The following is a 25894-nucleotide window of genomic DNA, read 5'->3' on the forward strand; positions in this document are numbered from 1 at the left end:
ACCGCCTTAGGAACACGGCTCTCCGATCGCCCTGCCCCCCCCCACCCCTTCCCGGTTCCTCCTTCCCTCCCTCCAGACTAGCAACCGCAGCCGCCACTCTCCACGGGCGCGCCCCCGCCGCCACTCAGACGCGCGGCCCCGCGCAGCGGCTAGATCCCCGGGGCTACGCCGAGCTGAGCCGCGCCCGCTTGCCACGCCCCCAAGCCCGCCCCGCCGGTCCTAGCCCGGCTAGGACTGGCTGGAAGGCGCTTCAGCCGTCAGCTGGGAGACTTGACCTCATTTCCGGGGCGTGGTTCCGCCCCAGCAGTTTGCCGGTCTGAAGAGAGCTGGTTGGAGGGAATTTGACTCCGCCGGGCAGACCCTAGTCAGTGGAAGTAGGACTTGAGTTGGAAACTGCGGTCTCACCGCCTTTTTGTGGGAAAAGCACATTTCTAGACTGCTTTCGCGCCGCCGCCAGCTGTGGGCTGGGACTGCCTAGTCCCGGCCGGCAAGAGTCCAGGAGTAGGGGCGGGAGAGGGCGGCGGTGGGAAGAGAGGCATGCTGGGAACTGTAGTGTCTTCACGTTCACAGCAGGTACGTCTTCATCTTAATGTTGACGGCAATTAGATCTTGGCGCTTTGGGCAATGGCTACGGCCAAGAGAAACGAAACGCTTCTTCAGTGAGAGGACTTTTTTGCAAATCAGTCTAAAACCTGGTGAATGAGCGCCTGAGATTCACAGTGTGTCCTAATACATACCACACATGTTTGCTGAATTGGAGAGAATTTGTCTTCTTGCCTTTAGATTCGAAGCAACTCAGAACTGAATAATAGATTTTTCACCGTAGAATGCATCTTTGTAAGTCTTCTAGTAATCAAAGAAATCTTAGTTTAATTCACCATTTTACAGTCAAAGTGTTTGCTCATGGTCCCCCAGTATATTCTTATATATTCTTAGCAGAGCCCAAACTAGAACGCAGATCCTTTTTCTCTCACCGGCACCATGATACCTCTCACTAAGGAGCGTAAACGTGATAATGTGACTCAAGTGAAAGACCTGATCCATGAACTTCTCTAGGTCACTTTCTTTTGTTCACTATACCCACAAACAATGCTTTTTCCGGATAAGATTGGCTAGGCAATTTGGTTAAAATAAATATCAGTAGCAGGCCCCGTTTCCCAGATGAATGTTTAGAAGAACCGTGGAATTTAATAATAAACTTGAAGAAAACAGGTGTGAGTAGCAAGGTCCAATTTCCTATTTGTTTTAAAGAAAAATATTTCTTTTTAAAATAATACAACTGATACATACCAATCTACTCTTCTCAGAAAGAACCACTTCCAGATGTGTCCTTCCAGTTGTCTTCCTGTGCATTTGTATACAGGTATGTGCATATAAAAAGATACAATTTTGTCCAATATTTAAAAAAAGAGTCCCCTTAGAGGAATAGTTTAATTTCTGAGGTGAGCTTTTAAAACAAGGATCTGGAGTATTTTACTTTAATCAGATTATTGAGACTCACTGGATATGAGAAAAGATTAAGATCTGGATTCGCTCACCCACCAGTATAGCTCACTGTAGGGTACCCTTTTTCCCTAGAACTAGGTGAAAAACAGTATACCTGCCTATCAAAAGGGCACTGGTTAAAAAAAAAAAATCGCATATTTAAGTTCTATGAAGCCATTAAAAAATGAAAAAAATAGTCTATATGTGTTGAGGTCAAATAGGTTTCAGAATCTGCTTATTAAGTGAAAAAAGCTTGGCACACACTGTGTTCATGTTATTCTCCCATTTATGTAAAATGGAATGTGGATAAAATATGAATAAAATGCTTGAACATGCATAGAATTTTTCTGAAGTATACTTCAAAAACTGTTAGTTGTGATAGCCTCTAGGAGGACCTTGAGAATCTTGGTAGAAAGGATACAACTTCCAACGAGCATACTCTGTTATATTCTGAGTATTTTAGGATGTGTGTGCGTTACTTTTCAAACAAAGTTAAATCTATTTCATTAAAAAATGTTTAGACTTTCAGTCTAGGCAGTAGGAAGAATGGGAATATCTTTAATAGAAACACACAAAAAAAGGAGAAAGCAAATCTTGTCTGGGTGATGTTTTAAAATGGCACAGGCTCTTTCAGAATTTCCACCTACTTATACCACAGTTCCCAAGGAATGTGACTGCTCTACCCATCCACAGCCAAGGATTTGGGTGCTTGACCCAGATTAACCAACCCCTGTTGACTGGCCAGCAGCCTTGACCTGATGTAGGAATGTGATCTGGGAGTGTCAGTTCTCACTGTTAAGAACTGGAACTTAAAACCTAGAGAGAGTAAGTCATTAAGCTCAAGGCCAGAAGCTGAATGCCCTGGGGTAGAATTAGGGATTTGACAAGCGGAAGCCCTGTGAGAAGAGTAGGAAGTATGGAGAATCCGGTTAGTCAAGAAAGGAGCATCAAGTAAGCATACAGAAATAGGTAAAGATGTCACCTTACATGCGTGTGGCCATGGGAGAGATGGGGAGAATCTCTGGGGCAACTTAATTTCCTTGTAACTTTCTAAGATAGGTTCTGTTAACATTTATTCCAGGGGTCAATTCTGCTTTTCCTGAAATACATTAGGGCAGTAATAAAGATCATAGGCTCTGAAATGAGAGAGGTGAAGATTCAAAAACCCATTCCATTTCTTAACTCGGGGCAAATCACTTATCCTTGACTTTAAGCCTTAGTTTCATCTTCTAGAAATGCTAGCTGGTGCTGTCTTAACACGATGTGTTTCAGAATTAATGTACTACACCTTATACTTACTTATAGAAAACACAAAATAAGAACTGGTTAAACAAGGGAACAACAGAGGGTGAGGTGGTTGGGTGGCATCACCGACTGGATGGACATGAGTTTGAGTAAGCTCTGGGAGTTGGGGATGAACAGGGAAGCCTGGCATGCTGCAGTCCATGGGTCACAAAGAGTTTGGACAGAACTGAACAACTGAACTGAACTGAAAGACAGAATTAATGATTTCCATATCTTTTACTTTTTTGCCCCAACCTCTCTTCTTTGGCTCTTTCCCTTCACTGTGGGTAAATATGTGAGGGGTGAGAAGAAAGCCAAATAATGTTTTAAAAGATCTCCCTTTTTACTTCCTTACTACTTTTGTGAAGATTTTAGTGGGAGTTTAAAACTAATAATCTGAAAGAGAGTTCAGGATTATATATCTATTTCATATTCATAGTATTCCTTCCAAGCTCAGGTAGAAGTAATAATGCTTTATATCTATATAGAAATTTAAACTTTTGTAGTATTGTCACATCTATTCTCATAAAAACTGCCCTTCTTATAGCTTTCATAGTTATAGCTCTATGTGAGTTCTGTTTTTTTTTCTATTACCTGGAAAGTTATTTGGCATCTTTGATTCATTAATAGATGAAAAACTAAGTAAAACATGGGAGTGAACCTGAGTAGCTCATGTGAAAGACAAATGTCAGGTGCATGACCAGAAGCCACAGGTCCTGAGTTTCCAGCTTGTTGCATAAACCACTGAGTCACAGTGCTTTTATACCTGGTATAAGTGAAACTACAGATAAAGAATCAAACCCATTCCTAAGAGTCTCCTCAAGTAGCACTTCTAATATTAACCTTTCATTTCATGCTCCAGTCCTCAGTCTTCTCCCTACTCTCAAACTTAAGGACTGATAGCTGATAGCTTTCGGGAGCATGGATAAGAAAGGAGAGAGGGAAATTCTTCTCTACTTTATTTCTGGTATTCTTTACTCCCCTATTCCTAGACCTAGTTATAGCAACAAAGCTCTTTACCTCTTTTTTTTTGCTTTTTTGATTGAACTGGGTCTTCATTGCTACATGCAGTCTTTCTCTAGTTGTGGCAAGCAAGAGCCACTCTCTAGCTGAGGTGTGCGAATTTCTCACTGTGGTGGCTTCTCTTGTTGCAGCGCATGGGCTCTAGGTGCACTTCAGTCGTCGCGGCACACGGCTTAGTTGCTCTGCAGCGTGTAGGGTATTCCCAGACCAGGGGTCAAACCCGTGTTCCCTGCATCGGTGAGCAGATTCTCAGCCACTGGACCACCAGGGAAGTCCTGTGTGCACCATTTTTTAACATGTGAGTTTATTACTGAAATAAGAAATCCAGTTTATAGGGAACTGGATGCAAAAGGAGCATATCTTCTTTAGTCTATAGTAGAATAAGACTTTTAGAAAAAAGAGATATAAAAATGGAAAGAAGTTTGGAAAGGATGAAATTTTTAAATAAAATACATTTCTAAAGTTATAAGTCAAAAGGTTTTGTTTGTTTTTTTTAATACTGTACTCCTTGTTTATTCTCATAACTCTGCCCTAAAGTAAGCAAGCTGGATAATATCATCTCCATCCCTATTTATACATTAGAATACTAGTAACAATATTAATGCCTAAGCTTAAAGAAATGAAATGATTTGCCCAAAATCATATAGATGGCAGAAATGAAATCAAAACCCAGATGATTCTCAACTCTCTTGAAGCTTCAGAGTTAGGCAACAAAGGCTGATTAGGATAACAATAAATGCTAACTACAGTAGAATACTGTAATTAAATCCACTCTCTTCTCTAAATTTTCTATCTCATATTTCTCATGCTATTTCATTTAACATTCAAAGAAAAATTAAAATTTTATAAATAACTTCAAAGTCAAGTACTACCTGAGCATCTAGTTAGTGATCCTTTAATGTGGTGACTTTTAGTTCCTGTATTCAGGAATGGCTTGTTAACAAGGACTGTAACACATGACTGCACCATATATAAAATCCATCCAGTATATTGGTTGGACTCAGGTTCAACTGTCAGCAAAAAACAAGCAAAAACATCCCTTTTATTCAGTGACTGCTATTATTTTAAATTAAAGGTAAATTGTGGACAGAAACACAGAAATACTGTATTATTTCACTTATATATGGAATCTAAAACAAACTCATAGAAAAAGAGATCATACTTGTGGTTACCAGAGGCAGAGGTGTGGGGAGGGGAGACTAGAGGAAAGTATTCAAACTGTACAAACTTCCAGTTACAACATAAATAAGTACTAGAAATATGATATGCAATATGATGACTATAGTTAACACTTTGATGATATACAGGAAAATTGTAGAAAGAAGAGTAGATCCTAAGAGTTCTCATCACAGGGAGAAAAGCTGTTTTCTTCTTTCTTTTTATTGTATTTATGAGATGATGGATGTTAGCTAAACCTTGTGGTGCTCATTTCACAATACATATACATCAGACTATCATGCTATACACCTTAAACCTACACAGTGATGCATGTCACTATTTCTCAATAAAACTAGAAAGAATAAATAGTGATTCCACTTATATGAGGTATCTAAAATTGTCAGATTCGTAGAAACATAAACTATAATGGTGCTTACTTGGGTCTAGGAGTAGGGGGAAGGGTAGTTGTTTATTGGGTTTAAGTTTTGATTTGCAAGATTTTTTTTAACAACAATGTAAATATACCTAATATCACTTAACTGTACACTTTAAAGTGTTTTACTGTCTCCTGGAGGGAAGAGACACTTAATATATACTTAGTACCCTGATTTTTATGTCTGTTGCCCCAGTTGGGTGGCTGCTGTCTGGGATGTCTCTTCATTGCCTGGCTTTGATAGCCAGGAAGCTTCCATTTCTGGGTCCCATGGCACTGTGGCAATTCTTTGGCAAGTTATACCCCAAGGCACTGTACAGACAGTAGACTGAGGCACACCCCCAGCATTTCTGTGAAGGAGGCCTCTTCGTTTATTTTGGATTTTCAGTCTGAGGAGCAGTCTTCAGGTTTGGCCACACTTTGTGGCATGTAGATCTGCTCTCAAGGAACATAGGCCTTGCCTTGCCATGCCATCTGGACTTGTTTCCCTCTGCCTTGCTTCAGTTAATCAGTATCATCCAGGAAAGACTTCATACACTTATCTGGAGCCCTGATATTTGCAACTGCCACCTAGGGACCCCTCCAGATCATCTGGTTATGGTGGCCAGTGGGGCTTACACTTACAGTCCTACAGGACTGTATACATTTGCATACATTTAAAAACTGATACTTGAATGTCTGACTTCCAAACAGCCTGAATCTAGGTGCTGAGATCTTCCACTTTGGGACACTGGCAGATCTTGTCACATACTTAACAACTGGGAGCTATTAGAAATATAACAAGTCTGCTTGGTCAAGCACAAAGATTTGAGAGATAGGCAAGAGGAAATGAAACAGCAAATTTCATGTCCTACTTGAGGCCACACCTTCAAGACTGGGAGAGATGGTTTCATCTGCTATTAGAAACCAACACACAGAGTGACACAAAATGAAGAAACAGAGGAATATGTTCCAAATGAAAGAAAAAGATGAACCCTCAGGAAAACAAAACATTAATGAAGTGGAGATAAGTAGTTTTTATGATAAAAAGTTGAAATTAATGGTCATAAAGGTGCTCACTGATCTGGGGAGAACACAGTGAAAATGTCAACAAAGAGATGGCAAGTACCAAAAAAGGCCACAGAGCAAAGAATCCAATGACTGAGCTGAAAAATACACTAGCTGGGTTTAAGAGCAGACTAGATGAAGCAGGGAAAAAGATCAGTCAACTCAAAGATAGAGCAGCGAAACTCACCCAATCAGAGAAGCACAGTGAATATAGCTTAAGGGACTAATGGTACATCAAACAGACTAACATTTGTATCATTGAGCTCCCAGAGGAGAAGAGAGAAAGGGGCAGAAATCTTACTTGAAGAAATAATGGCTAAATACTTCTCCAACCTGAGGCAGGAAACAGACATTTAGATCCAGAAATCCCAGAGTTCCAAATGAGGGGAAATCAAGAGACCCACAAACCAAGACATGCTATACTTTAAATGTCAAAAATAAAGGTAAGAGTATCTTAAATGTAGCAAGAGAAAACTAACTTGCTACACACAAGGAAACCCCCCCTAAGACTTACCAGAGTTTTCAACAAAAACTTAGCAGGCCATAAAGGAATAGCACAATATATTCAAAGTGCTGAAAGAAAAATACTTCTAACCAAGAATACTATACATGGCAGCAGAGCTCACTCAGAAGTGAAGGAGAGAGAAGGCGTTTTCCAGATGTGCAAAAGCTAGAGTTCATCACCATTAAACTGGTCTTAAAATAAATGCCAGTGGAAATTCTTTGAGCTAAAAAGAAAAGGTGCTAATTAATAACAAAACACATGAAAATAAATCTCACTGGAAATTCAAATATATAGTAAAGATAGTGAATTAATCACTTATAAAACTAGTGTGAAGGTTAAAAGACAAAAGTAGTAAAAAAAATTAGTTATAAGGGATACATAAGAGAAAAAGATGTAAAATGGGACGTCAAAAACATTAAAATGTGGTGGGAGAAATAATAGCAACAAGCTTTACAGTTGGACCAAAGAGTTGTTTTTACTTAGAATGTTATAGATACAAGTTGTTATGTATAAGCTTCATGGTAACCACAAAGCAAAAATCTTTAGTAAATACACAAAAGATAAACAGAAATGAATATAAACATACCATTAAAGAAATTTAACCACAGTCTAAGAGAGCAGGAGAACAATAAAGGCACAGAAAGGAACTACAAAAACAGCCAGAAAATAATTTACAAAATGGCACTAAGCACATACCTTTCAATAATTACTTTGAAAATGGACTAAATGCTCCAATCAAAAGACCGAATGGCTGAATGGATTTCTTTTTTTAAGATCCATCTATATACTCTACAAAAGACTCACTTTAAATGTTGAGAATCACACAGACTGAAAGTGAAGGTATATTTTCCATGCAAATGAAAACCAAAAGTAAGGTGAAATATCTATCCTTATATCAGACAAAATAGAGTTTAAAACAAAGAATGCGATAAGAGACAAAGAAAGACATTGCATAATGATAAGGGTCAATCCAACAGAAAGATAAAACATTTTATAAATATTTATGCACCAAGCATAGGTCACCTAAATTTTGGAAGCAAATATTAGCATAGCTAAAGGTACAACAGTGCAATAATAGTAGGGGACTTTAGTATCCCACTTACATCAATGGATAAATCTTTTAGACAAAACATCAATAAATAAACACATTGGCCTTGAACAGCATATTAGACCAGATAGACTTAACAGGTGTTTACATATGATCTGTAGTCCATCCAAAAGCAACAGAATACATTCTTAAGTGCACATGGAATACTTTCTAATATAGATCTTATGTTAGGGTGCAAAACAAGTCTTGATGCATTTAAGAGAACTGAAATCATATCGAGCATTTTCTCCAGCCACAGTAGTACAAAAGTGAAAGTGTTAGTTGCTCAGTCATATCCAACTGTTTGTAACCTCGTGGACTGTAGCCCACCAGGCTCCTCTGTCCGTGGGATTTCCTAAGCGAGTATACTGCAGTGGGTTCCCATTCCCTTCTCCAGGGGATCTCAAACCCAGGTCTTCTGCATTATATGCAATTCTTTACTATTTGAGCAACCAGGGAAGCCCTCGAAACTAGAATAAATAACATGAAGAAAACTGTAAGATTTGCAAAAATGTAGAGGTTAAACAACATGCTACTGAACAACCAATGGGGCAAAGAAGAAATAAAATACATAAACATATACCTTGAGACAAATGAAAATGGAAAAGGAATACACCAAAATGTATAGGATGCAGCAAGAGTAGTTCTAAGACAAGCAGTTCAAAGCAATAAATGCCTTTCTCAAGAATTAAGAAAAGTCTGAAACAACCTAACTTTTTTTCTTTTTCATTATGGTTTATTATAGCATATTCAATATGGTTCCCAGTGCTATATAGTAGGACCTTATTATTCATCCATTCTATATGTAATAGTTTGCATCTGCTAATCCCAAACTCCCAGTCCATCCCTACACCACCCCCGCATCCCATTGGCAACCACAAATTTGTTCTTTATATCTTTGAGCCTCTTTCTGTTTCATAGTGAAAGGGAAAGTCGCTCAGTCGTGTCTGACTCTTTGCAACCCCATGGCGATACAGTCTTGGAATTCTGCAGGCCAGTAGCCTTTTCCTCCTCTAGAGGATCTTCCCAACCCAGGGATTGAACCCAGGTCTCCCGCATTGCAGGCAGATTCTCTACCAGTTGAGCCACAAGAGAAACCCAAGACTACTGGAGTGGGTAGCCCATTCCTTATCCAGGAAATCTTACCCAGGAACTGAATCAGGGACTCCTGCATTGCAGGTAGATTCTTTACCAACTGAGCTTTGAGGGAAGCCCTGCCCTTCTGAAATCTAAAATATGACACAGATGAACTTGTGTCATATTTTAAATTCCAGATATGAGTAATATGGTAGTTGTCAAACAACGTAATCTACCCTTCAAACTAGAAAAAGAAGAATGAACAAACCTCAAAGTTAGTAGAAGGAAGGAAATACAATTAGAACAGGAGTAAATTAAAATGAGACTAAAAAGACAATAGAGGGAGATGGCAGGGAGGTTCAAAAGGAAAGGGATATATGTATACCTATGGCTGATACTGATTCATCTTGAGGTTTGATAGAAAACAACAAAATTATGTAGTGCAATTCTCCTTTAATTAAGAAATAAATTTTAAAAAACAATAGAAAAGATCAATGAAATGAAGCACTGGTTATTTGAAAAGATAAACAAAACTGAGAAGTCCTTAGAGACTTACCAAGGAAAAAAGGACTCAAAATCAGATATGAAAGAGGAGTTAATATGATCAATACAACAGAAACAGAGTGGATCATCAGTTCAGTTCAGTCGTGTCCAATTCTTTGCAACCTCATGGACTGCAGCACGACAGACCTCCCTGTCCATCACCAACTTCCAGAGTTTACCCAAACTCATATTCATCGAGTCGGTGATGCCATCCAACCATCTCATCCTCTGTCGTCCTCCTCTCCTCCTACCTCAATCTTGCCCAGCATCAGGGCCTTTTCAAATGAGTCAGCTCTTCACAACAGGCGGCCAAAGTATTGGAGTTTCAGCTTCAACATCAGTCCTTCCAATGAACACTCAGGACTGGTCCCTTTAGGCTGGACTGGTTGGATCTCCTTGCAGACCGAGGGACTCTCAAGAGTCTTCTCCAACACCATAGTTGAAAAGCATCAGTTCTTCAGCACTCAGCTTTCTTTATAGTCCAACTCTCACATCCATACTTGACTACTGGAAAAACCATAGCTTTGACTAGACGAACCTTTGTTGGCAAAGTAATGTCTTTGCTTTTTAATATCCTGTCTAGGTTGGTCATAGCTTTCCTTCCAAGGAGCAAGCATCTTTTAATTTCATGGCTGCAGTCACCATCTGCAGTGATTTTGGAGCCCCCTAGAATGAAGTCTCTCACTGTTTGCATTGTTTCCCCATCTATTTGCCATGAAGTGATTGGACCAGATGCCATGATCTTCGTTTTCTGAATGTTGAGTTTTAAGCCAACTTTTTCACTCTCCTTTTTCACTTTCATCAATAGGCTCTTTAGTTCTTCTTCACCTTCTGCCATAGGGTGATGTCATCTGCATATCTGAAGTTACTGATATTTCTCCCAGCAATCTTGATTCCAGCTTGTGCTTCATCCAGCCCAGCATTACCAATGATGTACTCTACATATAAGTTAAATAAGCAGGTGACAATATGCAGCCTTGACATACTCCTTTCCTGATTTGGAACCAGTCTGTTGTTCCATGTCCAGTTGTAACTGTTGCTTCATGACCTGCATACAGATTTCTCAAGAGGCAGGTCGGGTGGTCTGGTATTCCCATCTCTTTCAGGATTTTCCACAGTCTGTTGTGATCCACATAATCAGGGCTTTGGCATAGTCAATAAAGCACAAATAGATGTTTTTCTGGAATTCTCTTGCTTTTTCGATGATCCAGCAGATGTTAGCAATTTGATCTCTGGTTCCTCTGCCTTTTCTAAATCCAGCTTGAACATCTGGAAGTTCATGGTTCACATATTGCTAAAGCCTGGCTTGGAGAATTTTGAGCATTACTTTACTAGTGTGTGAGATGAGTACAATTGTGCGGTAGTTTGAGCATTCTTTGGCATTGCCTTTCTTTGGGATTGGAATGAAAACTGACGTTTTCCAGTCCTGTGGCCACTGCTGAGTTTTCCAAATTTGCTGGCATATTGAGTGCAGCACTTTCACAGCATCATCTTTTAGAACTTGAAATAGCTCAACTGGAATTCCAGCACCTTCATTAGCTTTGTGTATAGTGATGCTTCCTAAGGCCCACTTGACTTTGCACTCCAGGTTGTCTGGCTCTAGGTGAGTGATCACACCATTGTGATTATCTGGGTCCTGAAGATCTTTTTTGCATAGTTCCTCTGTGTATTCTTGCTACCTCTTCTTAATATCTTCTGCTTCTGTTAGGTCCATACCATTTCTGTCCTTTATTGAGCCCATCTTTGCATGAAATCTTCCCTTGGTATCTCTAATTTTCTTGAAGAGATCTCTGGTCTTTCCCATTCTATTATTTTCCTGTTTCTTTGCCTATATCATAAAAGACTGAAAAAGTGAAAGTGTTAGTTGCTCAGTTGTGTCTGGCTCTTTGCAGGCCTGCCAAGCTCCTCTGTCTATGGGATTCTTCAGTCAAGAATACTGGAGTGGGTTGCCATTCCCTTCTCCGGAAGCCTACACACACACACACACACACACACACACACACACACACAAGTGGAATCACACAATATTTGTCTTTGTGACTGATTCATATATAATACAGCACATTTTCTTTATTCATTCATCTGAGGACTGGCTGTTTCTACCTTTGGCCATTGTGAGTGGTGCTGCTGTGAACATGTGTGTACGTGTATGTAGAGCAATATTGCTAGGTCATATGGTACTTCTGTGTTAAACTTTCAGAGGAACCACTAACCTATTTTCTACAGTGGCTGCACCATTTTATATTCTCACCAGAAATGTACAGGTGTTTCAATTTCTCCATATCCTTGCCAGCACTTGCTATTTTCCTTAAAACATTTTTTTCTTTTGCTAATTTCTAGCCATCTTAGTGGGTTTGAAGTGGTACCTTGTGGTTTTGATTTGCATTTTCCAAAGATCATCCATGTTGAGCATCTTTTCTTATGCTTTTTGACTATTCATATATCTTCTTTGAAAACATGTCTATTCATGTCTTTTGCTCACTTTTTAGTTATATTCTTTGTCTTTTTACTGGTGAGTGATAGCAGTTCTTTCTGTCTTATAGTTACTAGACCCCTATCAGATATATATGAGTTGTAGATACTTTTTCCCATCCTGTGGGTTGTCTTTTCCCTTGGGTTTTAAAACACTGCTCTCTGCTATTTTCATCCTATCTCTTTTTCAAACAATGAATTTATTCAGTAGGATAATTTTGAATACCTAATATATTGTCAGTCACTGTTTTAGGTACTAGCAGTAAAAATACAACAATCGCTTACTCTCCTCACACACTTTTTTATTTTTTTCACTGTCTGTTGTTTTTCTCTTAATGCCTTAATGTGAGCATTTTCTTGAGTTATGTTGCCTTCTTTGTGGAGACTTCTTTCCCCTTTTTTTGTCCCAGATAAAGCATATTTAACCTTCAGGGCCCAATCTAAACATCAGTTCTCTGGGAAGATTCTGTGATTTCACCAGGAACAATCAATCACTCCTTCTTTGCTCCTATAGCACTTTATACATTTAAAACAATATTCTAGTCTTTACATTGTTTCATAACTGTTTGTTTATATCTCTGGGATGTGAGCTCTTTAACATAGAGATCTTATCCTCATAATTAATAAATTTCTCCCAAGCTCCAGTAGAAGTCAGACACATAGAGATTATTCAACAAATATTGACTAAATTATCAGACCCTGATTTTTTTTAACTTTTCATTATGAAAAATTTTAAATTTATTCAAAAATAAAGACAACAGTGAGCTGAATCACTGTTACTTATCTGTCAGCTTTGACAGTTATCAGCCTATGGCCAGTCTCATCTCATCTACTTCCTTTCCATTCTCTCTCTCCAATGAATTATTTTGAAGCAAATCTCAGAAATCATTTCAGTCAAAAATGCTTTTCTGATATTTTATTTATTTATTTTTTCTTTTCTGATATTTTAAAAGGAAATGTTTAAATATTAAATATAAAACTTTAGTGTACATGGAGTCAGCTAACTAGAACCCTCAATTAACTGTCCCCCAATTTTAACAGAACAAGACAAATAAGAAATTATCTGTGATCTCAAAGATATAATTTGGTTTAGTAGGTTCTAATCTTATAACCAACAAAGGTCCGTCTAGTCAAGGCTATGGTTTTTCCAGTGGTCATGTATGGACGTGAGAGTTGGACTGTGAAGAAAGCTGAGCACCGAAGAATTGATGCTTTTGAACTGTGGTGTTGGAGAAGACTCTTGAGAGTCCCTTGGACTGCAAGGAGATCCAACCAGTCCATTCTGAAGGAGATCAGCCCTGGGATTTCTTTGGAAGGAATGATGCTAAAGCTGAAACTCCAGTACTTTGGCCACTTCATGCGAAAAGTTGACTCATTGGAAAAGACTCTGATGCTGGGAGGGATTAGGGGCAGGAAGAGAAGGGGACGACAGAGGATGAGATGGCTGGATGGCATCACTGACTCGATGGACGTGAGTCTGAGTGAACTCCGGGAGTTGGTGATGGACGATGAGGCCTGGCGTGCTGCAATTCATGGGGTCACAAAGAGTCGGACACGACTGAGCGACTGAACTGAGCTGAACTGAATCTTATAACAAATCCAGCATAACCTTATAAATTTCTATACTTAGAAAAACTCTCAGATTTCACCAAGCTTAATAGTATTGCAAGACCTAAATTAGCATAGAAATAGCCAAGTTAAAGTATTTCACTTAGGCAAGAAATACACTTTTTTATGGTAAAGTTAAAAAAATTTTTTTTGTTAAATCTCATTTCATCAGAAACATGTTTCATTACATTTAGATATAAAATGATAAAGCTGGAGGCACAATTTTTTTTAAATTGCATTGCATAATGAAGTGTGGAGTGTTATATGAGTATGGTTAAGAAATACTACCCTTTACTTCTTTTAATCTACGGAACATTTTTTGAGCTCTTTCTATTTCCTGCATTACCTTTGGGGGTCTGTTGGAAACTTGTGAAGGTTTTTTCTAATGTATCTAATGATTTACCACTTTGCTAAGCTACTATCCTCTCTTGCCTGCCTTTTATGATAGTTTCTAATTGGTCTTTCTGCATCGGCCCTTGCCTGTCTGCCTCAAAGGTCAGAACAATCCTTTATAAAATATGTCAGATTACATCACTGCTCAGCTCAAAACCTCCTTGTTACTTCCCATCCCACTAAGATAGCATGCTGTATTCTCAGTGTATGTGTTATTGCTCACTAGGGTGTGTTTTGGAAATTTGTGCAAACCTTTTGGGTTGTACCTTGATTGAGTGGGATTTAGTGTGTTTCGGCCTGCTAGTCCATCCTACAGCTTCCCTTAAACAATCATTTCTCATACTGTATGATTTTTAAATCAATTTTAGAGGTAAAATTTATATAAAATAAGATGGGCCATTTTAACTGTGCAGTTTGATTAGTTTTGACACATGTATACACCCTTGTAACCACCACAACAATCAAAGTATAAAGCATTCTCCCCCAAAAGTCCCCTTGTGTGTCTTCTGCATGACTTTTGGATGTCCTTTGGACATTCTTGAAGGTGAAAAACCTGTTTATAATGATTTGAACCTAGACCTAACTCCATTTATATGAACATACAAAATGTTTTTGCATGGTTTTAAAGTACATTTGATTTTCCAGAAATGCAACCATCATATGATTTGAGGGAAGATGACACTATAGAGTGTTCAGAATTTTACCAGAGGTTTGTCATTTAGAATGGCATTTTAAAGCTTGAATCAGCATCACCATCGGTGACTTTTGAGGCTTAAAGAAAACACACCTTTATCATTCTGCATTTGTACCTGTCACGTTTACAGTGGTTAGAAAGGTGACATTTTTATCTTTTACAGTAAAGTGTCTAAACATTTACCTGTTGAAATAGGTTAATTTTGTTATAACTTCCATTTATTTCTCATTTGTATTACAGGTTCAGTATTGTATTAGTTCTTTTGAAGTTAGGTGTGTAGATAAGTTGTATCACCAGTGAGGTTAATTTCAGGATATAAGGGAAGAATATAAAACATTTGTTATAAAAAGAGAGCACTGGACCTTCAGATTAGAGGACTGTCCTATATATTCCAATCCTGCCTCTTTCTTCCCTTAGATTACCTCTCTCTTTGAATCTGCCATTCTCCTCCCTGCCCCTTTGCTCTAAGCTACACTGGCCACTGACTTCCTTGCTGTTCCATGAAATTTCCAGGCATGTCTGGACCAGTGTCCTCATTTGCTGTTGCTTCCTCTGCTGGAATGCCTTGCTACCACATATCCATATGGCCCTCTCCCTCCCTTTCTTCAGCTCTTTACTTAAATGCCACTTTCTCAGTGAGGCTTTCCCTGGCCGCTGTATTTTAAATTGCGTCTCTACCACTCAGCACTCCTCATGACTCTTCCCTGATTTATTTCTCTTACAGACTTATTACTCTCTAGACAGACTTTGTATTTTGTTTTTTTATTTTTTTTTGTTAACTGTTGACCTGCCTATGCCCTCCCCCTCCCCCTCGCCCCCCAAAACACACTCTAAAATCTAAATTTGATGACGCTAGCTGCAAAATGTGGATTGGTGCAAAGTGGGAAAAAAAAATCATCCAGTTCCCCAGTCAATTGAAATTTGTTTTTGATATGCTACAAAGTCAGTCCTGGGCTCCCTTTATCTTCCAACCTGGTGTATTGTACTGGCTTCCCCAACCTTTAGTCTTATTTATAAAGGCATCAGTATCCCTAAAGTTTAGAACAGTGCCCAGTTCACAGTAGGTACTCAATAAATATTATTGAATGAATAACTGTCTTTATAATTCCAAGAGAGGTGTTTTTGTGTGATTTTATCTAAAAATTTAGAGCCTTAAATACCTTTAGTTTTATATTAATATGGCTTTCTAGAGAGTAATACAAAGTATATTACCTGGAGATGTGCCATTTGCATTCTCTTTATATTGTAAAAGTTAGTTGATTCATAATTCGTTCTCTAAAGGTCGTATTGTATTTTTTTCCTCATTAAGAAGATTGATAGCTATAACCTAGTGTTATTTATAAACTATACCCATAAGGCACATTGATGTGTGTCCTACATATGGTATAATTAATCTGAATCATAAATTACTTACCAATCATTTGCCTCCAGGTGTCAGAGGCAATATATGATATCTTTCTTAAGAATAATACTGGGGAAACGTTGTTAATACAAATCTACCTCATTGATTTGAGCTCCTACTATTTTAGAAATTGAATTAATTTTCTTGAACTAAGCTAAAAATTTTAACCCTTGAATAATCTCCAGATAAAAGCAAATCAGTGGTTTAAAGAGAATTATAGGTGGATGATAAACCTGTTTAAGAGAACAGCCTACCTATAGGTAATCATTTGATGTAATCATTTGTTTATTCATTCAGGCCAATATTTATTAAGCAGCTGTATGCAGGAAGCATGGGTCTGGAAATATAAGGGCAAATGAGGCAGACTCCCAGTCTAATACAAGCAAGTATTGACACAAGAATAGACAAGAATAAAATGTCATGGTCATCAATATAGCAGTCTTACGGGGGACAGAAAGGAATAGATGTGGGCCTGCAATGGTCATATCTGCCTGCAGAGTTGAGAATTAGATTGAAAAGTCTTCAAAAAGAAGTTAATGGTTGAACGGAATCTCTGGAGTTACGAATGTGGTTGTGTGGGTTGAATGATGAGATGAAAATATTGTAGACATAAACAGCATCAGGATCTAGAGGACGGAAACAATCCACCTGGTTAGCAGAACTGTTTGAAAGTATTGGAGTATTGACTACTGTGGGAGCAAAATGAGTTAAGACTGGAGTGGTGGGTAGAGATCAGGAATGAATGGCCTGGTACCATGTACTAGAGGAATTTGAACTTTATCATTGCATCACTTTACTTCACTGGAGTTTGGGAATTCATTAGACAGATGGAACAGGAGGTATTTCAACTGTTAACAGCAGTCCAGATGAGCATTGTTTGAGATCCCCCAGTGAGAATGTAGCAATTGAGATGAAGAAGAGGGAAACGGATTGGAGAAATGCTAGAATCTGTAGGACTGGCTGATGGTTTTGGTGGAGGTATAGAGGGGAGAAAGAATTTAGCACAAGTCATAATATCAGATGCCTCAAGCCAAACAGTTGACAAAAATGAATCAAAGAAACCTCAGCACCCATTGTGGCTGTTATGAATACTAGCTGAAATGAGAGCTTACCTGAGTCTAAAAGGGACATCTACTCTTCAGTTTTAGCCCATTGTTCTGTGTAAGTGGAGCCTGATATTGCATCTTCTGATTTTTAAAGAGAATCCTAAATCTTTTATTTTTCTGTGACATATCCCAAATCTTAAATGTTGATTCAAAGTTGTTTGTTTTTTTTTTAAGTTCTGTCTGAACCAAAATAAACAACTTCAGTAAATAAGCAGCTAGGTTGCAGCCTCTGTCCTAAGATGATGCCTATTTTTTTTTTTAATGATTAGACGTACGATGCTAGTCACTAAATAGGAAGTAGAGGGAGAGAAGCAGATTAGGGAGATGATATGGAGAAGACTAATGAGATTTTGAACATGTTGAGTTTGAGGTACATCAATTAACAGCAAGCTACAAATGCAGGTCTGGAACACAAGTGAAAAGTCTGAACTGGAAAATAAAGACCTGGGAGTTATTAGTAAATGAATGGGAGGTGAAATTATTAGCCAGTTTGCTTTAAACAACATTTCAAGAAACCTTTGTTTTCCTATTCTTGCTCACTGGCAACAATTGTTAGGGACACCTCTCTCCTGGCCCATTTAGGAACCCTCCATAGTACCTGACACAGTCAAGGGCTTCAGAAGAATTCACTTTCTGACAAAAACAAGGATTTTTCTTGAGGATAGTTTCTGTAACACTACCCTTATTCCTATGTCTGTTTGCCTTTTGTTTCTAAGCAAGATTCTTCTGTCATTGATGGAACCAGAAGAACTGACTTGTGGTAGTCTCTCTGAAGGCAAAAATCAAATATCTCCAAATGCCACTGTTTGTTTGTTTTTTTTAATATTACAGATTGTAAGTACATCATGAGATGTACATGAGAAATGCTGGACTGGAAGAAACACAGGCTGGAATCAAGATTGCCAGGAGAAATATCAATAACCTCAGATCTGCAGAGGACACCACCCTTATGGCAGAAAGTGAAGAGGAACTAAAAAGCCTCTTGATGAAAGTGAAAGTGGAGACTGAAAAAGTTGGCTTAAAGCTCAACATTCAGAAAACGAAGATCATGGCATCCGGTCCCATGACTTCATGGGAAATAGATGGGGAAACAGTGGAAACAGTGTCAGACTTTATTTTTGGGGGCTCCAAAATCACTGCAGATGGTGACTGCAGCCATGAAATTAAAAGATGCTTACTCCTTGGAAGGAAAGTTATGACCAACCTACATAGCATATTCAAAAGCAGAGACATCACTTTGCCAACAAAGGTTCGTCTAGTCAAGGCTATGGTTTTTCCTGTGGTCATGTATGGATGTGAGAGTTGGGCTGTGAAGAAGGCTGAGCGCTGAAGAATTGATGCTTCTGAACAGTGAAGTTGGAGAAGACTCCTGAGAGTCCCTTGGACTGCAAGGAGATCCAGCCAGTCTATCCTAAAGGAGATCAGTCCTGGGTGTTCTTTGGAAGGAATGATGCTAAAGGTGAAACTCCAGTACTTTGGCCACCTCATGCGAAGAGTTGACTCATTGGAAAAGACTCTGATGCTGGGAGGGATTGGGGGCAGGAGGAGAAGGGGACGACAGAGGATGAGATGGCTGGATGGCATCACCGACTCGATGGAGGTGAGTCTGAGTGAACTCCGGGAGTTGGTGATGGACAGGGAGGCCTGGCATGCTGCAATTCATGGGGTCGCAAAGAGTCAGAGACGACTGAGCAACTGAACTGAACTGAAGACCTTAGAAAATAGAGATTCTTCTTTCTTTCACAGTTCCTCATTAGCAGCTAATTTTCTTCCGTGAATACTTAGAAATAAGAATTGAGTGACATTATTCAGAGTTTGAATGCCATGTGAAGATAAACTCATTTCCCAAGGTGGTAATCTTAGTAGCTTGCTCATATTACACGTAGGATGTGAGTTACTTGCAGCTCTATCAGCCTTCAAGTAGGTGTAAGGTGTGTGCTCATTTCAGGACCTAGGCTGAAGGAGCATTGCTTTTGGGGATAGCAGGTAAAGATGGCTGGTGGAAACTTACTGTCTTTTAAAGCTTCTGCTCAGATATTATGTATATCATATCTGTTCACATTCCATTGGCTAAACCTGACATCTGTGGGGGGGAAATACATAATCCTCTTGGGGATAATCACCACGGTCTACAGTAGTAGGCAAGTGTATTTTCTGTGCTGGGGTGTGATGAGATGATGAAAAGAAAGGAAGTACCATAACTGAGATCTTACTCTTCTGATAGGTTAGGAAAAGTGCTTATAAATAATTCGATATCTGTGTGGGAGAGTAAAGGATTTATTTTTATTAACATCGTGAAAGAAAGAGCCAGATTCTAGGTACTATTAAAAAAAAAAGAAAAGGGCCAGATTCCAGTGAAGTGAGTCTACAGTCAGATGACATGCTGGGTGCTGATGACAGCCACCAAAGTGGAATTAAGTAAAAGCAATACTGACACTACAGTTGCAGTAGCGATGCGTTCCTGGCGTTCAGTTCTCTGCTGGCCTCTCTGATTTTAGACTCTGTATTTTTATGGACTGTGACCACCTGGAGAGCCTCTGTCCCAGCTATAGGGAGCAGCTGCCATTTCTCAATCCCAACAGATATTGCCACGTGGGGACACTAACGACACTGTTGCCACCTTCTATATTTGAAATCTCACTATTTTTCAGTGTTGGATCAAATTTTAAAAAAACACACCGTGGGCCAAACAAAATATTCCTGTGGGTTAAATCAATCTTAGTTTGTGACTGCTTATCTAGAGGAGTGGATTGATTTCATATCCTTCAGATAATCTCCCATGAACACGCTTCTCTCAACATATGTATTTGTTCTAGTTGTCTTACAGGTTGGAGGTATGATTGACTTCCTTTTGCAAGAATAGAGTTGCTTAAATGACATGTGTTCCTGAATAAAAGGCCAAAAAGGAAGAGAAGGTAATTTCATCCCTTCTTGATTTTTATGCCGTGATCAAATTATCAGCATAATATTAATTTTAGAGCTGGCTTTTTTCCATGGTTTACTTGGAACCATCCCAGGAGAGGCCTGATTTATCGCACCGAGGCTGAAAATGATCTGATAGCAGCACCTGGAGGGTGCTTCCTTCTCAGTTCTATTCTTGTATTTGTTCTTTCCACCACTGGCATTAGTGCTTGATGTTCTCCTCACACATAGCCAATTCAGAGTTCATAGATGATGGTGACTAGAAGAAGGTTTTACCCCAAATTTTGTTAGAACCAAAGAGTAATATTGAAATGGCTGTATTGGGGTGTGTGGGTGTCCCAGTTGTTTCATAGTGGCTTCCACAGCTAAGCCCTTCTGTTGCATGCTGCTGCTGCTGCTAAGTCGCTTTAGTCGTGTCCAACTCTGTGCGACCCCATAGAGGGCAGCCTACCAGGCTTCCCCATCCCTGGGATTCTCCAGGCAAGAACACTGGAGTGGGTTGCCATTTCCTTCTCCAATTCATGAAAGTGAAAAGTGAAAGTGAAGTCGCTCAGTCACGTCCAACTCTTTGCGACCCCGTGGACTGCAGCCTATCAGGCTCCTCCACCCATGGGATTTTCCAGGCAAGAGTACTGGAGTGGGGTGCCATTGCCTTCTCCATTCTCTTGCATGAATAAGGCTAATTCACAGAGAATAAATACTCTACCACAGTGATCTTCATTGGGGTCTTCTCAAGAACAAGTACAAGATTTCCATAACCCCTGACTGACAAGATTCATATTTCAAGATGACCTCAAATATTCATCTAATCAAAGGGGATAAAAACTTTAGAAACCACACCCAGAAATATGTCAGACTTGTTTCTTTTCTGACTATAAATTCAGAGAACAATTGAGATTCTTTAAATTTAAGTATAAAGCCCTATGGTTTATAGAATTAAAGGAATTTTTCAGAGTATTAGGAGTGCATAGCATTGTACCGATAGCGTTTCCTGCATCTCCTGCATTGTAGGTGGATTCTTTACCTCTGAGCCACTTAGGAAGCCCATACTAATAGTGTACATATTTCTATTTGGAGCAGTTTGACGTAGTTAGAGGTAACAACCACATAGACTTGCCACTACAGTATGTTAATAGGTTATGTCTAAATAAACACATATTCATAGCATTTGCCTCTTGTGACCGAGTATTGTTTAGAAAGAGATAAATTTAAGCTTTCGTGTTATATACTCAAATGCATTAGCTTTAATTACACTAATGGTTTAAATTAAGAAAAAAAGTTATATTAAGTTTGACAATGTAAAGTTATTTATCTGTACTCTTTAAAAAATATTTGAATTTGAATTACCATATAATAAAGTACAGAGGCACTTAAAAATGAGAAAAAACAAAAGCTAGTTTATGAATGAGTTTGTGGGAGTGAAAACAATGGGTAGAGATGGTGAATAATTTACCTGAAACCTTAAAAATGACTAGATGTTAAAACTGAGTAGAAAACTTAACTCAGGATTTCTTGGTAAAAGGGGAAATGTAAGTTGCATAGTCTTACTAACCACTAAACTGAAATATATCAGTTGCTCAGAAGAAACAACTATTGCTTAACATTGAACTCAAAGGAAATTTACCTCACAGATCTTATTATGAAGGATACTGTACAAACAAAAATGTCACCAAATTGCAATTTAATGGAAGATGCCACAATATTCTTTTCATGGTCATTTCAACATAGGCTTTTGGCAGAAGTCCAGAGATACAGTGTTCAATAGATTTCTATGAAAGCTGAAAAAATGTACATTAATTTTGTAATTTGGGGGTGATGAATGAGGATAGATTAAATAATTGCTTTGCCCTTTAAAGTGTCCACTTAGCAAAAAATGAAAGAAATATTGAGGATGACATATTGTAAAACAGACCTCCTGAGATCTTTTTGTTTTCATTAATTCTAAAAGTATTTATTGATGTCACAATGTATATACTTGTTCTGCATGTGGCCTAAAAATGTTCACAAAGATCATATCTTTAGATGATCCTTAAGTATTTATATACGATTATATAACCACTTGTTTTAAGGATTTTCACCTGTGCTGAGGTGAGGGTATATAATTAAAAAGAAAAAAATCAATAAAATAGTTCATGGGTCTAATTTGGACAAAATATTTTAAATTGTTAATAAGACAAATAGTTCAAATAATGAGCAAAGGATTTTTAAAAATCCAGAAAAATTTGAGATTCTGATAAATTTTATCTGTCTCTTTGACCTAGTCATTTGTATTTCTGTTAAATAAGTGTTTCAGGTCATGTTCATATGCATTTATTTTGAGCCTTGACTTTGAGAACACAGATAGCTAATGTATGTGCCAGGTGATTTTGATCATAATGAGTGATAAAAGATGAAAGAGAAAATGTGGTAATACAAACCCTATATCAAACTCCAAAGCATAAAATCTAATAGTTTTTTCACCCTCTGCCCTTTTTTCCCAAGGGAAATTGTGTGTGACATTAGTTTGAAATGGGTGAGGAAACTCTCCAAAGGTAGCAGAAAGGATGGGATTAACTTTATTAAGTCTCTCCTACGAGAGACATTGTGAGGTTTTATGTTGTGTTTTTTTTACAGGTATTATATGTCTTCAGCTCCTGTCCATAGCATCTTGTACACAAGTTAAGTAATATGACCAAGAAAGTGTACCGAGTGAGGATTGTAATGGCAGTAACCCAAGGAAGCTGGTTCCACAGGGGGTTAGGTAACCTGCCCAAAGTCCCACACTGAGGAGAGGGCAGAGCTGGGGTCTGACTCCATAGTACATAAGCAGCAGTATCAGCCTAGAGAGACCATAGAAACAGATACTTTTAAAATGGAAAGAGACTTCATAGATCATCTAGTTATTTCATTGTCCTTTAGCATACCCATTTTACACACAAGGAAAGAGGGATACAATAACATTTATAGTCTTTCAGATGGAAATAAAGTGTGAAATTATTGAAAGTGACAGTGAAAGTTGCTGAGTCGTGTCCGACTCTTGGTGAACCACAGTCCATGGAATTCCCCAGGCCAGAATACTGGAGTGGATAGCCTATCCCTTCTCCAGCAGGTCTTCCTGACCCAGGAATCGAACCAGGGTCTCCTGCATTGGAGGTGGATTCTTTACCAACTGAGCTATCAGGGAAGCGTGAAATTATTGGATCAATTTAATTCTTTGCCTAGTACGTAATTTATTGTTGTTGTTTTAGTTATTAAGTCATGTCCAGCTCTTTTTCAAGCTCCTGGACTGTAGCCCAGCTGGTTCCTCTGTCCATGGGATTTTCCAGGCCAGACTACTGGAGTGGGTTGCCGTTTCCCTCTCTAGGGGATCTTCCTGACCTGGGGTTTGAACCTGCATCTCCTGCATTGGCAAGAGGATTCTTTACCACTGAGCCACCAGGGAAGCCACTCATATTTTAATAAGTAAATAAGAGGACAATGTGGTAATAATTATTAACTTTTTTGTGAAGAGAAAGACATTGCTAGCAGTAAGACAAGCAGACTGAACTGAATAAATTAAACCTAGGTGCCTGAACTTTCCTGAGATCCCCACCCAGACCTTCCCCCACTTCCCCCACTATTTTCCTGTCAAATGCTTATAAGCTGGTTTAGGACAACATAGGAGTTTAGAAAAATCATAAGAGCATATTTTCATGTATGAAGTTCACCCAAATCAATTAGCCTGCCCTTTACCAATTCCTGAATTTGGCAATAAGGAGTTCATGATCTGAGCCACAGTCAGCTCCCAGTCTTGTTTTTGCTGACTGTATAGAGCTTCTCCATCTTTGGCTGCAAAGAATATAATCAGTCTGATTTAGGTGTTGACATCTGGTGATGACCATGTGTAGAGTCTTCTCTTGTGTTGTTGGAAGAGGGTGTTTGCTATGACCAGTGCGTTCTCTTGGCAAAACTCTGTTAGTCTTTGCCCTGCTTCATTTCATATTCCAAAGCCAAATTTGCCTGTTACCCCCGGTTTCTTGACTTCCCACTTTCGCATTCCAGTCCCCTATAATGAAAAGGACATCCTTTTTGGGTGTTAGTTCTAAAAGGTCTTGTAGGTCTTCATAGAACCATTCAACCCCAGCTTCTTCAGCATTACTGATTGGGGCATAGACTTGGATTACTGTGATATTGAATAGTTTGCCTTGGAAACGAACAGAGATCATTCTGTCATTTTTGAGATTGCATCCAAGTGCTGCATTTTGGACTCTTTTGTTGACCATGATGGCTACTCCATTGTTTCCAAGGAATTCCTGCCCACAGTAGTAGATGTGATGATCATCTGAGTTAAATTCACCCATTCCAGTCCATTTTAGTTCACTGATTCCTAGAATGTCGACATTCACTCTTGCCATCTCCTGTTTGACCACTTCCAATTTGCCTTGATTCATGGATCTGACATTCCAGGTTCCTATGCAATATTGCTCTTTACAGCATCAGACCTTGCTTCTATCACCAGTCACATCCACAACTGGGTATTGTTTTTGCTTTGGCTCCATCCCTTCATTCTTTCTGGAGTTATTTCTCCACTGATCTCCAGTAGCATATTGGGCACCTACCGACCTAGGGAGTTTCTCTTTCAGTATCCTATCATTTTGCCTTTTAATTCTGGTCATGGGGTTCTCAAGGCAAGAATACTGAAGTGGTTTGCCATTCCCTTCTCCAGTGGACCACATTCTATCACCTCTCCACCATGACCCACCCATCTTGGGTGGCCCCACATGGCATGGCTTAGTTTCATTGCGTTAGACAAGGCTGTGGTCCGTGTGATTAGATTGACTAGTTTTCTGTGATTATGATTTCAGTGTGTCTGCTCTCTGATGCCCTCTTGCAACACCTACCATATTTTGGGGGGCTCCAGAATCACTGCAGATGGTGACTGCAGCCATGAAATTAAAAGACGCTTACTCCTTGAAAGGAAAGTTATGACCAACTTAGATAGCATATTCAAAAGCAGAGACATTACTTTGCCAACAAAGGTCTGTCTAGTCAAGGCTATGGTTTTTCCAGTGGTCATGTATGGATGTGAGAGTTGGACTGTGAAGAAAGCTGAGCACCGAAGAATTGATGCTTTTGAACTGTGGTGTTGGAGAAGACTCCTAAGAGTCCCTTGGACTGCAAGGAGATCCAACCAGGCCATTCTAAAGGAGATCAGTCCTGGGTATTCTTTGGAAGGAATGATGCTAAAGCTGAAACTCCAGTACTTTGGCCACCTCATGCGAAGAGTTGACTCATTGGAAAAGACTCTGATGCTGGGAGGGATCAGGGGCAGGAGGAGAAGGGGATGACAGAGGATGAGATGGCTGGATGACATCACCGACTCTACGGACATGAGTTTGAGTGAACTCCGGGAGTTGGTGATGGACAGGGAGGCCTGACGTGCTGCAATTCATGGGGTCTCAAAGAGTCGGACACGACTAAACGACTGAACTGAACTGAACTGAAGTTACCAATTCCTGGCTTCCCTGGTGGCTCAGTGGTAAAAGAATCTGCCTGTCAATGCAGAAGATACAGGAGACACAGGTTTGATTCCTGGGTCAGGAAGATCCCCTGGAGGAGGAAATAGCAACCCATTCCAGTATTCTTGCCTGGGAAATCCTATGGACAGAGGAGCCTGGTGGGTTACAGTCCATGGAG

At 39.2% G+C, this 25894-nt stretch overlaps 1 long non-coding RNA gene across 1 annotated transcript; it reads left to right on the top strand.

Annotated features, from left to right (window-relative positions):
• Positions 1–52: 52 nt before the first annotated feature.
• On the top strand, positions 53–24335 carry LOC133246003 (uncharacterized). Its single transcript, XR_009735865.1, has 4 exons — positions 53–573; positions 1308–1363; positions 18149–18917; positions 20134–24335. It is a non-coding gene; the product is annotated as an uncharacterized LOC133246003 (long non-coding RNA).
• The last annotated feature ends 1559 nt before the right edge of the window (positions 24336–25894 follow it).

The sequence above is a fragment of the Bos javanicus genome, chromosome 4, assembly GCF_032452875.1.
Source record: "Bos javanicus breed banteng chromosome 4, ARS-OSU_banteng_1.0, whole genome shotgun sequence".
Taxonomy (NCBI): domain Eukaryota; kingdom Metazoa; phylum Chordata; class Mammalia; order Artiodactyla; family Bovidae; genus Bos; species Bos javanicus.